Consider the following 9,516-nt stretch of genomic DNA (forward strand, 5'->3'; position numbering starts at 1 on the left):
CACTTGTTGTATTTCTTGTCTTTGACTCAATAAACCAGGAGAGGATAACCAGCCCTTTCATTTACTCTCTGTCCAGGGAATAAGTCGGCTCGCTGCAGATTAAAACAACTCGTACGTCCTGTCATTTTCAATGATTCACCAGAGATTACTCTGTCACTTTGAGAGATGTACTGCATCAAATAAGCACTACACATACACCGCACGAGCAGGAGATTGACACAAAGTGGTAAACCTAAGTAAAAAGGGCAATGTTGAAACTATTAGAGGGAGAAAAAAACAAGAAAGAGACAATGAGAGTGAGAGAGCAAACAGAGAGAGAGAGATCAGGTGAGGTTCAGGCCTGAAAGCGTGGAGGGAAGAGTGAGCCAATTGGCTAAAAGCAGAGGTCTCAGCTCGGTTCATTCGGCCTCTCTCTGCAACACACTATCTCCATAACACGACACTCAAAGACACAACGACCTCAAAAACAGCAAGAGGCAACAACGCACAAACATCACAAAAATCTGGCTTCTCTTCAACTTTGATTTTAAATTTGTGTAGAGACAAAAGGGCAGCAATAAAAACCGCAAGGCACACTTGAGTATACCAGACACATCATCTGTTAAAGGGGAACTATGCAAGTCCAGTCGCTTTTTCACCGTTTTGGTCGCTCTTTTCTCTATGAAGCTCCCCCTACAGATTCAGAGTGCATCGGAAAAACTCACAGCTACCTCTTCTCCCCCCCTGGCCTGTGGAGCCATGTCTACCGAGGTGGGTAACGTTGACAAGAGATTACGGATTACCAGGCGTGTTTGAGTCGTAGTGCCGTAAAGCAGTCCATGTTTCTTGCGAGACAAGATCTGGGACACCGGGTCAGCAGCACTGATCATGCAAAGGTGGTTTTTGGGCCAAGAGATGCTATAGCTGGAAGGTAGAGAGCCTCCACTCTCCCTGTAACAAGTTATTTAACCATCACAATTACTCTGAAGCTGTTTAATTAAGGTAAAAAATCTTGCCTTGTTCTCCTTTAAGTCTTTTCCCAACATTTAGAAAAGAAGGCAACAACTCAACATTTTATACCAAGAACCATGAAAGCAGCATATGATGTGTAAGACCAATTAAGGTAATAGGACCCGATCAGAGTTTACAAGATGCAATACATTCAATTCAAGTATAAATCAAATGATGTCAAATAAGAGGAGACATGAGCAGGTCTCGACTGATGAGGGACTGTATCACAGAGTAAAAAAATTCTGGTAACCGATTAATCCCCCGATATTTCTCATACATAACCCCATTTGCAATGATCCCTCAAATATCCAAACACCTGTGACTTGAGGCACAACATTTTCTGTTTAACAATACATAACTTCACTTTAAGCATTAGTTAAGCATTAAATACTGAATTCATCATTTATAACACATGAATACTAATTAGTTTATAAACACAGTTAAGAACATTTTACTCATAGGGTTAGGGTTAGGGTTCAGCACTCACTGTATTTATAAACTACATACTAATGAGTATTCATGCTTTATAAATGAAGAATTCAGTATTTATTAATGCTTAACAAATGCTTAATAGTGTGTACTTATTATACAGTAAAGTGTTACTGATCGAACACTTTAGAGTCCTTTAGAGTAATGCAGGCCAAACCTATATAAATTAGTTGACAACCAATGCAAGGACATCTTTCTATATGAAACCCAGACGGTTTGCAGTTCACATGCAAACTTTGATGACACAAAAATGTTCACATCAGTTCTCCTCCTCCAACGCGAGTATACACCGATACCGATACGTCTACCGAGAGAGGCTCAAATCAGTCAGGCCCTCGTTACGAGTTCATATGATAACAGCTGAATACGCTGGACTTAACGCATTTTAGAAAATAACACAAAATCTTTATTGATTTCAGAGCAGGATGGTAACCCCAAACTGCCAAACCAAAAGTGTGATTTTTTAGATTTTTTTTTTTATCACAAAGAGAGCATAACATGCCATTCAAATCTGGGGCACTCTTGTCTACAAGCAATTTGTTCTTTTGTTGCTCCATGTGCTCTATTTTCATCTCCTTCTCTTGTTCGAATCGTAAGAGAAGAGCATATAAGGACTTGATGGAGTGGTGAGTCAGAGACAGGATGACACGAGCGAGTGAGAAGGAGAGGAGGAAGAAAAAAGGAGAGAGGGGTAGAGACAGAGGGAGGAAGAGAGAGAGAGAAAGAGAGGGAGGGAGAGAGTGAGACCAGGGAGGCCAATGTCAATCCCACAGCAAACAGCAGTGGATAATCATGGGCTTTAGGAAAACACTGTGTCCATAATGCTATTACCCAGGATTACCTACTCCAGCAGAGAAGGCGAGACTCTCTTCACAATGTGCCACAGACCTTTCAGATAATCATCTTATCACAGATGACAAACTCAGAAGAAACATCCCATTATTCAAGAAGGAGGGGGGAAATCTACAGCATGTTTGGATGAAGACATATTGTAAAGCCTAAATTATGCGAATGGAAAAAAAAAAAAAAAAATCTGATTCTGAAATTAGCACGCCGGTCGCTTCCTCACTCTCTCACTGTCTCTTTCTCCCCGGGCGCTTTCTCCTTTTCCCGCAGGGCAATTAGAGACAAGATTTTATGCATTGTTCAGCTTATCAATTAGCCATAACACCTTCCCCCTCTGATTGGTCTGTAATGAACATAATGGTTTTAACAGTCAGGAGTTGCAACTCTTAGAGGTGCTGTGCTAATGGTGTCGCCACGGCGATGGAGTCACAGTAACAGCTCTGCAGAAAAGCAGGACAGAGGAGGAGGAGGAGGAGGAGGAGGAGTGGGGGGGGGGGTAAGTCAGCTCTCCCTAACACATCTCTAATTAGAGCTCACAGTCAGTCATTACTGATGTAATAGGGTGTAACACTAATGGCTATCAGGCAAGCCCCCACAAACAACAGAGGGGGGCTCTTGTAAGGTGAGAGGAGCAGAAAATTTATGGAAGAGAGAGAGAGAGAGGAAAAAAAACAGGAGATTATGGCGAGGAGACGTGGTGAGATGGAAAGTTGCGGCGTAGATTGGTGGAGAGGGGGGTCAAAGAGTGTGAGGCCGCCGGTGATTAGAGGAACGCGTGCCTCGCAGCAGATAAGGCTGTTAAGTACAGTATAGTGAGACGAGGTCAGGCCCTTTTTAATGGAGCATCTTTTCTTTATGGTGAAATATGTCATGTTAGACACTGGTCAGATATGGAAACTGACACAAAGACAAAATAAAAATAAAAAGATAAGGAGGTGTAAGCGGCTGGCGGGGGGGGGGCAGAAGACAGAAAGAGAGCCAGGGGTGGCTGTGTGAGGCTGTGTGAGGCAGCGAGACGGACTCCTCTCCGAGTTAACCACTTTGGCACTTAGACCTTGTTAGCACTGATGCACTCTGTGGCCCGTTCCAGCGATGCATGTTTTTACACTTTTCAGAGCTAAATTGCCGCGGCTGCAGCAAAACAGAGTGACAGACGGAAAGATGAGGAAGGTAAATGACAGGAACCCAACACTGTGGGAGAAATGAAAAGTGAGAGCCCTGGAAAGAAGAAGCCTCTGAGGGAGAAAAGCCAAGGACTCAGTGGTATTTGTGAAAAAGAGGTTTGTATATTATCCGAATAATCTGCATCATCTCATTAATAATACATATTTTATTGTTGATTTAAACACCCTAATTTTGTGTAGATAGTGTTTTCATTTATACAATCCACTTGTCAGAGTTCTGTTGTCCAACTTTCTTAGTGGTCACTCGAGTGCACACTGTCCTTGTGCATTTACTTTAGCTGCAATGCATTAATCAGTAGACATCAAAGAGTAAACTGCATCACAATATGTAATTTTTATGTTAATTTAAGGTTTTCATTGTGGATGTGGTGCAGACTGAAGGTGGCATTCATGATTTATTTTCCTGTATGCAATATAAGCACTATTATATTATTATTATTATTAGTGTTGGTGTACATTGGCACAAGGTCTATCTAGTAGCTCCTGCTGTGAAGCTTTTGATCATCATCAGCAGATGAGGTTTGGTTGGTTGTTGTCTGAAAAGCCCACAAAGTTGAGATGCCATAATGAGGCACTATTTTGATTAAAATCATTATACACATCAGCCATTGACACAGTTTACTATGGCTATAACCAGACCAAAGGTTTACCTTGTCGACTAGTAAGTTGTTAGTTCAAGCCATAAGTTGCATGTTATTTATTCATTTATTCAATCTAATATATATATATATATTTTTTTTTTGCGGGGCATCAGAGAATGGTTTGAGGATGTCAAAGTAACATGGCCAACACCGTGCACTACAACACAGAAATATTGTTACAATAAGCCTTTAAAATGTAGATTTTACAGCTTCCTGTTAACAACTCTGGCAAAAGATGAAGCAGCAGAAGTGAGAAACCAAACTTTTTTTTGTTTGTTCTGGAGACAAATGCACAAATAAGTAGAAAAATCACCCTCCTTCCTCGCCCACCCTCCTTGATGTCGTCCTTTACCCTCTCAAAATGATCTCACACTTGACTCAGTTCGCCGTCATTTCCTGTAGCAAATGTGAAGAGCATTGTCCATGGTACCCTCGACTGACTGACTGACTGACTGACTGATTAGCTTCAATAAAGTTTTCCTCCATTAATATATTATCATAAAGAGACATATTTATTATATTATTCATTGAGAAACTGGGGAGATTCACTGTGTAAACCATGTAAACGCTGTGATGAGTGTGAGTTTCCTGGTTTTGCTGCTGCAGCTGCTCCACATGTGGATGTGGAGTTGAACCTTGGAGGAATATTGTGTATGTGTAACCTATTGTGCAGCCTCACCAACAACAGTGGCGGTGGCCTGGCCTTTGAGGGAGCTGCAGGACTTCAGGGGGGTCTGTTCCTGAACTCAGCCTTGGAAGTGTGTGTCTGAGTGTGTCATTGCGTGTGTTGCATGACTGTGTGTGTATCTGAGACTTGCGGGGTGGGAGGGCTCCTCAGTTGCCTAACTATAGTCCCTCACCCAGAATTTGAAATAAGGTCATCGTCCCCGGGAGGCCCCAAGTCAAAGCCTCCCTTCTTCACCTGCCCTTTAACTCTCCTCATCGCCTCCTTTTCTTAATTTAACTCTTCACCTGGGTCCCATATGCTTCCTGCTTCCCGTTACTTCCTTATATATCGTTCTCTCCGTTTCTCTCTGTTTACGGACTATTCCTGTTTCATGACATTTCATAGATACAACTACAAACACTTCCAAAGAGAGCGTGAAGACCAAATAATAATAAGAAGTGACTCACTCTCTTCAGTTGTGCTTCAAATATCAAATATTGTCCTCCACCTCAACAGTTGAAGCTTGATTTTGTGTATTTGTTTGTTTATTTGTTTGTTTTTGTCCTAGCATCGGCGAGTGATAATAAAAAAAGACGCTTCTAGTAATGTCATTGGGCCATAATGTGATTGGAAAAAATGAATTTTATGGATTAACAAAACAATGGCATCGTTAGTAGATAAGGCAGGTAATAAGTGTATTAAAGCTTGTGGTGTATGTGTGTGTGTCTGTGTGTGTCTGTGTGTGTCTGTGTCTGGAGCAGCACAGATGCATATCCAATAGGACGCAGAGTGAGCAGGACAATAACACACCATTCTCATGCTAATCAAGGAGGCCATTAATGTTTACATTCAAAATCAGGCCTTCCAAAGAAATACATTCACTCCCTGCTAAACTAAGATAATTAGTTCCCTCTTAAACCCATATTCCATTAACTCAGGTGAATCCATCTGAGTTTCATCAAATTTCTGCTTCATTTTGCATGATAATGCAATTTAAAAGCAAATGACATATTCAGTGGGGAGGGAGAGCACCTATGAGAAAATAATATATGTGTAAAAAGGCTTTTCCTTTTCTGTTTTTTCCACGTATCTGTAAATATTTAAAAGTGTCTCCCATAATTCACTGTGACTGATTTATGCACGAATTACATTTTTTAACTGTAAACAGCTTATTGGTGATTAGCGACTGATGTATTAAATGCCCCCTGCTAGTTTTTTTCTCCCGCGCACTTTGTATATGTGACACCTTATATTACAGAGTCAGACCTGATGCTGTAAAGGTTCACACTGCGAGTTTTCCTCATTTGAAGGGGGTTCATCATCTCTACAGCCCCCTCTCTCTCCTTTTAATTCCCTTCAAATCAGCAGTGGAATAACAGACGACCACCTTTAGCTTCTATCTGCCGAGTGACGTACTTGTGTTTTGCACTAAAAGCAGAGGGAAGGAGGGAGGGAATGTGAACGTAAAGGTCGATTGATTCACATGCATGCACGCACAGACACGCGTGAACACATCGGAGCGGAGCAATGGACGCCTGCATGGGTGGTGGTGGTGGTGGTGGTGGTGGTTCTCGCCTCAAGAGCAGTTGTGCTGCTCCTGTTTCACTTTTCCAATAGTGTATCAATGTGTGTGTGCGACCGAGAGAGCAAGAGGGGGAAAAAAAGTGTGTAATATGTGGGAGTAAGTGTAATTTATACCATAAAAACCTCATAATGATCAAAATGCACTCCCTTGTATTTTACCTTTTATGAAACATCTGTTTTGGTCCTTTATAACACGGACATTTACCATGTTAAAAACACTTGTGATTTATATACAGTAGGTAGGTAGCTTTACATGTCTCTCTTTCTCTGCCTCTCTCTCTCTCTCTCTCACACACACACACACACACACACACACACACAAATACACACACACACACACACACACACACGGTGTAATGGATAGGAGCTGGCTGAGGGCGTCTGTCAGGGGCGACTGTTCTAATCAGAGCAGTGGGGAGAGAGATAAAGGAGAAAATAATGAGTGTGGCATCAGGCCTTTCATAGCGCAACAAAAGGCCACGGGATCAGATAGACACACACAATGTGGAGAGGAGAGGAAGGGAGGAGAGGAAGAGAGGGAGAGAGAAGAGAAGAGAGAGGGAGCGACGGAGGGATGGGAGGAGGCAGAGCAAAGGGGGAGAGGGAGCGGGAGAGAACGAGGGATGGACGACGTGGAATGGGTTTTTTTTCTTCTTTTTTTTGCTAATATGCCTCCTTGCCACTGTAGGTGATGTAGTCGACATTAGAAAACGAAGCCTTATAGTATATGTGCAGTTACTCAAAAGATGCTGTGGATGGACATTTCTATGACAACATCAATCATTTCAGCATGAGCGGCCCCTTCAGTGGGAACTGATTGTAAAAGCTTTTCTTTTTTTCCTTTCCTTCCCCCTCGTACGCATCCTTCCCTCTTTTTCTGTCTCAAAATTCTTCATCGCCCTCATGCCCTCTTTCTTCCTGCTGATTAGTGCTGCTTCATTTACTATGTGTGATAATTTCCAGTCATCCTTTGATTATTAATGCTTAATTTACCCAGATTACACTCCTTTGATTATTAATGCCTAATTTAGCCTGATGACTCCAGTCATTAGACAGTGCCCAAACTGAAAGCAAACAACCTTAGTGGTCTTCCAATGTACCGATACAGCCTCCTCTACAGATAATGATACTGTTCAGAGAAGCCGGCGGGCCTGTGAGTGTAAAGTCAGTGCCCACATTTTTTACCCAAACTCCCATCAAACTTTAAAGAGAAAAGAAATACTAATTAGAAACTGCAAGCTAGGAGAAATGAGCAGGCAGACTCAGAACAGAAAATCCTATTCAGAGACTTAATGAGCTTGTCGAAGCTGAATAATTGATTTCTAATTCTAGCCTGCAGCTGTTGACCCAACCAGGGAGTGTTTTGAATGGAGCTGAAATATGTTGCGCTCTGACTTGGCACCGTTGGCTTTCTGGTAGCGGAAACCATAACCAAACACTCTCACGTCTACCTCACACTTCAAGGTTTTTTATTTTTTATCATCATTATTATTTCTATTTTGACTCAGATGCAAAGTTTTTTAAAGCTAATTAGTTGATTTTGCTGCACAAACAAACACAATCAAACTCCTTTTGAAACTCATCGCAGGTTAATTCCCTTGACAACTTAATCCTCCCTCAGATCTTGTTCAGTATTTTAGAACTGGACGTAATTATATGAAGAAAAAAAAGAAAAGAGAGAGAAAAAAAGAAAAACGCTGTTTGATTCTCAGCTGTGAAAGCCCAGCGAGGTGAAGTCTCCCAGCGTATAAAGCGTTGGGAACCACTGTCCATATCAGATTGTAGGTGTTTTATGTTTCGCTCATTTGCTGCGGAGTGATTCTTTGTTGCCCTGTGTGGACGATCATATCCTGGGGGCTCTGGAGCGGGAGCAGCACAGAGCACCCTGTGTGTGAACCACAGCCGCCCAGCGTCCCTGTAAGATGACCTCACGGAAAATAGGCCTAATTATTGCCGTGACAGCCCATGCTATCATATTCTGCCAGATCAGTCACTACATGGGAGGGAGGGGTGGAAGGGGGGAGAAAAATTAACAGAAATATATACCACCGGGGCCACCAAACTCCCCCTCCACCCTCCCCACCTCCTAAACTGAGCCCATTTATTTTTAATACCCTAATCAGCCGGTCCCAAAGGTGGCTTGGCTCTGACTCACCCACACAGACAGGCACAGGTGAGCACAGGTAAGGCAGCAGGGAGAGAGGAGGAGGGGGGGGAGGAGGAGGAGCAGAGAGGCAGGGGGAGGCAGCAACGATGTGAAGTTTTTCATCAACAAACACAAACTTTAGCTTCCTCAAGCAAAATAAAATTGGCATCAGCTGCAAAGTTTGCAACACACAACCTCAATCTATTTCCGAATAGAAACTTTCTGCCCGTGTCGTAGAGAAGAAGAGACAGAAGGGGGGGCCAGGAGGAAACAGTATAATTATGAGATACAGAGTTTAAGGTGGACAGCAGTGATTAACTCAAGGACCTGTCCTATTCCTGAAGCCATAGTCATTAGGGGCTGGATCATTATATGATACATTTCAGGGCTATTTGCCTGGGTTTGTTCCCAGAGACAGTTTTCCGAGAGACACCCTGGGAATGGGACATACTACACCAATCGCTGCCTCCGTGAGAAAAACACAGCAAATATCAATGCACCGTGCTGATGTGGGGGGATGACGCTGAACGATGCGATTACCTGTGCGCGTCCATAACAGATCCCTAAAGGTACAATGACAAGGTTTTATATTTTTAAAAAACTGCAAAAATACTTAATGTTCAAAAGCTTCATCTCTTGTTGGTAAACTGTGGGATTACCTCGGCTTCTTTTATCCTCGAGAGAAAATGCAAGTTATTTATAACAGATGTATCATATCTGGGGTTTTTAAGAAACACAAAATTCACTGTGTCAGAATCACATGAATGAACCATTTCCATTAAAGCAGCAACTGTCACAAGAAGCAAATAGCAGAGACAGCCTGCAGGGTCTGATGCACAGTAAACACAGAAGTTAAAGGAATCTTAATACAATATCATAACTCTATATTCTGTGTATTTTGCAACACTTTTGTGAGAGACACAGTAAAAACCTTAAAGGTGTTCAGAAAAGAAAATTGAATTTGAGCCC

Source organism: Trachurus japonicus, chromosome 21, assembly GCF_045865225.1.
Source record: "Trachurus japonicus isolate A0001 chromosome 21, Traja_1.0".
In the NCBI taxonomy this organism is placed as follows: Eukaryota; Metazoa; Chordata; class Actinopteri; order Carangiformes; family Carangidae; genus Trachurus; species Trachurus japonicus.